Below are 8,222 nucleotides of genomic sequence, written 5' to 3'. Positions count from 1 at the left end.
CTATAGGCAGAAGCCAGGTCAGCTGACTCGATCAAACAAAGTGGACTCTACACGTGGAATACAGGAGCTCTCCCGAGATGACTCGCTCTGACACTAATGTAAAGAAGCGGAAGCCACTTGGAAAACTAGAGATGAGTTTCCAGATGGGCAACAGGAGCACAGCTGGCCAGACGAAAGCTAGCACCCCGCACCACATGGCTTGAACAAGAAAGTGTCTGGAGCGGAAAGACATGGATTCTGAGTCTGATGTCTCTGAATTTTGTAATAGGGATCCTTAGGATCCTTCCTTGGTAACCGCCATTTGCACAAGCACAACACATGTTGTATGGGCCTATATGTTGCCCCTTCACCCATAAAATCATCTCAATGGCAAGAAACAAAAAGTTAGGTCTTGGGGACTAAATTGGACAGAATTACCAGATTGTATGGTTCCAAATTAGTGCAATTTATGACAAAAAAACCTTCCTGGCCATTTTCCTGCGTAATGATCAAATGGTCATCATTGGCCAGATCGGGTTGCTTGTTCTGATTACTACACAGATCACCTCAAATGGAGCCTTGATAGTGCTGGTTATACTTATGTTACTTGTAGTACATCCGCCTGAGAATTACTTTGCCGTGTGTGCGCTGGTCTTGCCTCTAACACTGCTGATTGTGAGAGTGCACCGATTACTTTCATCCTGTCCTCTCTGAGCTCAAATAACAATAACAAAGTCCTGCTTTTTTAACCACTCCCATTTAATAGTATTATCGCCTGTTATGCTGCCCTTTGTATCTACAATGTTTTAAATAAAGCATCATTATAAGGAGACGGAACAGGTATTAGCAACAGAAGGGGTAAGGATAAAGCTGCCCAGTATTTGTGTTCTACATGAAAAATCTGGTGATCAGATACTAAAGTACTAACAAGCCTATTAATTAAGCAAAGGTGTATGCTATTGGTGCTACATATTTTGTTTTAGCATGGGAGAGCCCATAGTATTGAGGGGGTTAAACATTTTTTTCTTCATTGACTAAATACTGTATGTGAATATATATTTAAATCCAGGTATAGTTCTCTCAACTTCCAGGTGGAATGTGGAACCAGGCCCTCCTGGTCCTTTGCTTTAGACAGGGCCAAGTGCCTTATGCAGATCTGAGCTCAGTACAAATTTGTTTGGAAAATGGACAAATCATGTGCACTGCAGGTGGGGCAGATGTAACATGTGCAGAGAGAGTTAAATTTGGGTGGGGTGTGCTGAAACTGACATCTACATTGCAGTGTAAAAATAATGCAGCCAGTATTTACCCTGCACAGAAACAAAATAACTCACCCAAATCTAACTCTCTCTATACATGTTACATCTGCCCCCCTGCAGTGCACATGGTGTTGCCCATTTTCCGAACAAATTTGTACTTAGCTCAGATCTGAATAAGGCCCCAAGTATGATGGGGACAGGAGAACAGGGCCAGTTTCTCGGGAACCTAAGCAAAACTTCAACCTACTCCCCTCCCCCACACACACACACACCCCAACCCCACACTGCCAGCAATACTCACTTTCCACTTCCGACGAAGGAGCTAGGAACTCTAAAAACTCGTTTAGTGCTAATCCTAGCGATAATTATTCCACCAGTGTCCTTGTGCCTCATGTGCATTATCTACTGCCTCAGGAGGCTTATCACCATTGCTTTTTGATATAGTCGCCAACAGACACTATTGTTTTGCGACACACTAATAACAAATTAAATACAACGTAAATAATAAAAAAAAAATGTGAGTGCCTTTACAAATCAAGAGAAATGATGGCCGATCTGTATTGTATTGAAATGTGTTTTACATATCCCTCAAAGAAGAAAAATGTAAATTAAAATTAAGATAGGGAATCCCTTTGTTATACCCTGTAGACTCAGTTAAATTTATTTGCTGCTCCAAACTTGCTAGGGAGAAATGTTGGGTAGTTACAACAATTAAGGAACACTGTCCTCTACAATTTAGGTATACAGTAATTTGTTACAAATATTCACATGTGTCACAAAAGGCAAAGTGAGGATTAGTCAATTAGAGTTTAGTAACGCAACACAGCACTTTTGTGAAACCCCCTAGAAGCTTGGCGGTTAATAAACCACTTTCTTATCTATTTTAATGTTATCAAATTCCAGAGGAAAGAGTTGAGGACTGAGAGTCTGCTCTCCCAGCCTCCATGTGTCCCAGCTCAGAAGCAGACCCCAGCACTGCCCGGTTTCTACTGTCAGACAAAGGTAATGTGCTTTTCTGTATATTCTATTTACGAAACGAGAATTATTCCGCTTCCTGATGCACAAAAACCCTCTTGTTTTAAAATACATTGTGTGTACGAAACTTTGTGGCAATGTTTAAAAAATTGCCATCGAGCTTGCCGAAACTAGAAAAATAAATATATAAAACATTTAAAGTGCTATTTCACAACGTTTCCTCTAAGATATGATTCAGTATCTTGGGAATGAGTTTAAAATAAAAAATAAAAAATCTTAAACAAAAAAAACCCAGTGAAATAATACTATTAAGAATTTGTGTTTCTACAAGTAATGTATAAATGTTTACTTTGTACTGCTCGAAAGATATTAATTGAATAGCTAAATTTAAAATATTGTCTAGAATTTTTTTTCTTTGCAAACAAAATTATAATTTTCCTTTTTTAATGTTATTTAATACTATAAAGTAACATAAAAATTGTGGTAAAAGATTTGGAAATTTAGCCATGTAGTATTGTTTTAGTCAACTCATTATACTAAATCCTTGGTCTGAATTGGAAATCTATACTGTATGTGCTTATTGACTTTAATTGGAATTGCTAAAAATTTTTGATTATGAATTATATATATATATATGACATCAGATTTAGAATTTTTGTGCATAACAAATAAAAATGTTAAGTAAAATTTAATTTAATTTAATGAGAATCTATGTGGCATTTTATACTATAATATATATTATATAATACAAACTACAACTTGAATTACATACAAAATTATGAATACTAATGTTTCAAATTTGTCTGATGTTGATGTTAGACTTTCCTGGTTCTTACGTCGCACTATGATTATTGTTTCACAGCCAAAAATTTCTGCCGACTGTTTTTTTGTGATGTCTCTAAAAAAGTAATATTGAAGTAACAGTTATAAGCCATAATCCATGACCGTATATTCACTTATTATGGTCTATGAGTAGCTGAAAAGCAGAATATATTAATAGATTCATCGCTACACATTCATAATTTTCACATTTTGTTTTTTTATTATTTTTTATTTTTTATTGTACACATTTGAAAAAATGTATATATTGCTTTTTTTTTTTTTTAATTAGCTCACATATTTTATCGTTGCTTTACAAAAAAAAATTCCCAAAATAATGCTTTTAACCAAAATATATATTTTAAATACTGATTATTATAAAAAAAAAAAAAAAAAAAGCAAAGTCTTTTGGAAGGGCAAGATAATGCAAATATCTGACCTGTTGAGTGCAAATCACAGGCCTTCACCTCTTTGTGCGGGCCTATCTCAGTTTCAATATTTGTGAATTAAGGAGGCAAGGCTCCTTGACACACAAAAGAGAGATGATAAATTCGACAATTGTGCTGCAGTTTGTGTATAATTTGGAAGGTGGGCAAATTGGACCCAGGCATTCAGCCCCTCCGGCCGAGCGCTCAGTATGCCTGCGGCCTCTTACTGCTATTTCAAAATGCAGAGCAAAGCACTCTGCTGTAAACTTTTGACCGCTGATCCCAATTTTAATTATTATTGATCAATTATTTTTTTTTATTGCATTGCTGCAGTTTTGGGGCAACATGCTGAATTGAATTTTACTCAAGCAGGCCTGAATTATTCTTCTCTCCAACAACTCTACAGACTTTTGAAAATGTCTAGTCATCAAAACTAAGGGCCTTATTTTGGTTCATTCTTTCTGACAAAATCCTTCTTAGATGGGCAAAACCATGTGCACTGCAGGTGGGGCAGATGTAACATGTGCAGAGAGAATTAGATTTGGGTGGGGTTTTACTTCAAAGTGAGATCTATATTGCAGTGTAAAAATAAAGCAGTCAGTATTTTCCCTGCACAGAAACAAAATTACTCACCCAAATCTAATTCTCTCTGCACATGATACATCTGCCCCCCTGCAGTGCACATGGTTTTGTCCATCTAAGAAGGATTTTGTCAGAAAGAATGAACCAAAATAAGGCCCTAAATCTGGGGACACAATAGATGATTTTTGAAACGATATGCAAGATTAATTACTGTTAATATTTTTCTGCATATTGTCTAGTGCGTTGCATTATGGGCCCTGATTTAGCTTTATTAGCTTAGCAAAAAGTCCTGCAAATGGGCAAAACCATACTGCACTGCAGGTGGGGCAGATGTAACATGTGCAGGGAGAGTTAGGGTCCCCATACATGATGTGCCAAGTTTTGCATAGGATAAATTGCATGCGATTATCCTATGCAACTCCCGGGGAGCTTCATGTGGAGGGAACAGGGGGGGGGGCGGCAGACATATAGGCGGCGGGCGTGGGATGTCGGTGAGCTGCGAGGGGGAGCAGGGAACTGCAAGGTGGAGGGAGCAGGGGGGCTGCAGATGCCGGTGAGGGGGAACGGAGAGATGGGCAGGGGGAGAGGGAGCTGTCAGTCACAGTGCTGCAAGAAAAAAAAAGCCCATACAAATGAATGGGCAGCCAGTGATTGGCTGAGCGCTCTCTCAGCCATTCAGCAATTGGCTGAGAGAGCGCTCAGCCAATCACTGGCTGCCCATTCATTTGTATTGGTTTTTTTTCTTGCTGCTCCTCCTGCCTCTCTCCGTTCTTCTCACCGGCGTCCGCCGCCTCTGTGTCCACCACCCCTGCCTGCCTTGCAACATCCACTGCCAACTGCCCCTGCCCGCCTCGCAGCATCCCCTGCCCGATTCACAGCGTCCCCTGCCTGCCTCGCAGCGTCCCCCACCTGGCGGCTGCACATAAGATTTAAAAAATCTTATGTGCAGTCGGTCCGACCTCCCAACTCCGATCCGATGCGTACGGGACTGCACATCGGGTCGAATGGGGTGTCTAGACTTGCCATTTGTCCCTATTTCACTGCCCGATCCATCCGATTTGGATGGAGTGTGTTTGAAATGAAGTCTAAATTGTAGTGTAAATATAAAGCTAACTGACTGTGTGCTACATGTAAAAGGAACCCAGTATTTACCCTGCATAGAAATAATATGAAAATATTTGTTCCAGATACAAAATAACTTTTTCACAAGAAAAATATTAACGATGTGCGCTCCCGCGGGTTGATAGCTATCCCTTCTGTCGTCTGCACATGCAGCTCAATCCTGACTATTTCATTAATGACAGATATACTTCTGGATGTGGCCACTGAACGACATAGTTCATAACATCATTTAGTGTGTGGGTACTATAAAGTTTTTCAGGGAGTTCCAGGCAACTCAAGAAAACTCCTGAGCGACATTGCATAGTTTGCGGTGGTCTAATGTGTACCCAGCTTTACTCTTGTACTCCCAAAAAAAGGGGGGCTAACATATTCTCCTAAATCAATAACAATAACTGGGAGTATTAGTTCCCACAATGGCAACCCCCCCCCCCCCCCCCACCCACCCACACAATGTATAAATCGTGGTACCGATGTGGCATCACCACTTCTGAAAAGTGTGCGTCATCGAGTCATGTTTAGGGCACGCCCACTTCACAGCGGACATGACAGTTCTGTCAAACCGGGATTGTTCCTCCTAAATCGGGACGGTTACAAAACCGCCATCAAAGTTGCTGTGAATACCCGGCGCAACAATCACCGCAACCCACTTAAAATGAATACAGAAATCTAAAAATGTAAAACAGATCCCCTTTAATATAAGCAGAGTATTCCGTCAGACTTATGTTGACAAAAGCCAAACATCATTACTTAGTATGGTTGGGGTAGAGAAAGTGTTGGAACTGCGCCCACAGTGGTCCTTAAAATACACAGAGTATAACAGAGAGATGGTCTGATAGATCTGTGAGCGGTTAATGATCCTTCCTCGTCTCCGGAGCCATTTATAATGGTTTTATGTGTAAATAAAACAGTCAGAACCGGTGTGGATTTAGTGCAATTACCCTGTGGATGTTTTATTTGTACTTAAAGTGTCTTAAGGGGCTTATTGAAGAATTAACAAGCAATACGTCAAGCCTTACAGCAGCAAATCCCTTAACCTGCGATTCACCTAAACAGAGAGAGGTCATTCATCAGACAGCCCAGGAGCGGCTCAGAGACACGGGCCTTTGTGCGGCAGTAATACGTATGGCTGTAGTATAGTAATAATGTCATGGTTCCTTATATGAGAACTCTCCTGAGGAAATGCCACAGCCCACAGTGGAGGATGCCATATTTATTTATTACCAGTTATTCATATAGCTGCACCATACCTCCCAACATGACCCATTCCAGGCGGAACAAGATGCTCCGTTTGTGGACTTCCATGCCAGTGGCAGTTCCAGATGCTGGGCTGCAGCACAGTCCAAAATTCAGAATCTCCACTGCAGCACAGTCCAAAATCGAATCTCCACCAACTGCCACCCCAAACCCCACAGTCCAGAACTCACTGGCAGGTGTGGCTCCCCTTTTTGAATTTTGGACAGTGGTTCTGTCCCACCGCTGCAACTGCCATGAAAGTCCAGGAGCAGAGTATTTTGCCCCCCCTGGAATGGGTTATGTTGGGAGCTATGGTGCACACATATTCCGCAGCACTTTACGGGGGAATATTTGGCCATTCACATCAGTCCCCAGTGGAGCTTACAATCTATATCCCCGCAACATGCGTTCACGCTAGAGTTAATTATGTTGGGAGCCAACTGAACCATATTTTTGGATTGTGGAAGGAAACCGGAGCACCCGGAGGAAATCTACTCAGGCACGGGGAGAATATAAAAACTCCACACAGTTAGAGCTATGGTGGGACTTGAACCCCAAACCTCAGCACTGTGAAGTAATGCTAACCGTTACACCATCTGTGCTGATATCTTGGAGTATGAATACTTTTTAAAGGTGCAAATTATTCATCCTCTTGCACTGAAATGCGGAGCACATTACTCACACTATCAGTCACTGGACTCTTCCTCCTGCACTGTATAGGGAGCACATAGGGAGCACAAGTACTGGGGAGGGAGGGGAAGGTTCAGGTGTATGAGTACATTGTCCCTCTCCTTCCACTCTCAGTCACTGCGCTCTTCTTCCTGCACTGTATAGGGAGCACATTACTCACACTGTCAGTCACTGGACTCTTCCTCCTGCACTGTATAGGGAGCACATTACTCACACTGTCAGTCACTGGACTCTTCCTCCTGCACTGTATAGGGAGCACATTACTCACATGTCAGTCACTGGACTCTTCCTCCTGCACTGTATAGGGAGCACATTACTCACACTGTCAGTCACTGGACTCTTCCTCCTGTATAGGGAGCACATAGGGAGCACAAGTACTGGGGAGGGAGGGGAAGGTTCAGGTGTATGAGTACATTGTCCCTCTCCTTCCACTCTCAATCACTGCGCTCTTCTTCCTGCACTGTATAGGGAGCACATTACTCACACTGTCAGTCACTGGACTCTTCCTCCTGCACTGTATAGGGAGCACATTACTCACACTGTCAGTCACTGGACTCTTCCTCCTGCACTGTATAGGGAGCACATTACTCACACTGTCAGTCACTGGACTCTTCCTCCTGCACTGTATAGGGAGCACATTACTCACATGTCAGTCACTGGACTCTTCCTCCTGCACTGTATAGGGAGCACATTACTCACACTGTCAGTCACTGGACTCTTCCTCCTGTATAGGGAGCACATAGGGAGCACAAGTATTGGGGAGGGAGGGGAAGGTTCAGGTGTATGAGTACATTGTCCCTCTCCTTCCACTCTCAATCACTGCGCTCTTCTTCCTGCACTGTATAGGGAGCACATTACTCACACTGTCAGTCACTGGACTCTTCCTCCTGCACTGTATAGGGAGCACATTACTCACACTGTCAGTCACTGGACTCTTCCTCCTGCACTGTATAGGGAGCACATTACTCACACTGTCAGTCACTGGACTCTTCCTCCTGCACTGTATAGGGAGCACATTACTCACATGTCAGTCACTGGACTCTTCCTCCTGCACTGTATAGGGAGCACATAGGGAGCACAAGTACTGGGGAGGGAGGGGAAGGTTCAGGTGTATGAGTACATTGTCCCTCTCCTT

The 8,222-nt window shown here is 42.3% G+C and overlaps 1 protein-coding gene across 1 annotated transcript in view; it reads left to right on the top strand.

Moving 5' to 3' along the window:
- Positions 1-2,102: 2,102 nt before the first annotated feature.
- Positions 2,103-8,222, top strand: part of GATA4 (GATA binding protein 4) — a 96,368-nt gene continuing 90,248 nt past the window's right edge. The window contains exon 1 of the mRNA XM_083178769.1: positions 2,103-2,240. The gene's annotated coding sequence lies outside the window, so the exon portion shown is untranslated. The remainder of the gene's footprint in view (positions 2,241-8,222) is intronic.

Source organism: Crinia signifera, chromosome 3 (genome assembly GCF_055691185.1).
Source record: "Crinia signifera chromosome 3, ASM5569118v1, whole genome shotgun sequence".
Taxonomy (NCBI): Eukaryota; Metazoa; Chordata; class Amphibia; order Anura; family Myobatrachidae; genus Crinia; species Crinia signifera.
Note: the sequence above shows the minus strand (reverse complement) of the source record. Positions and strands in the feature narration are given on the sequence as shown.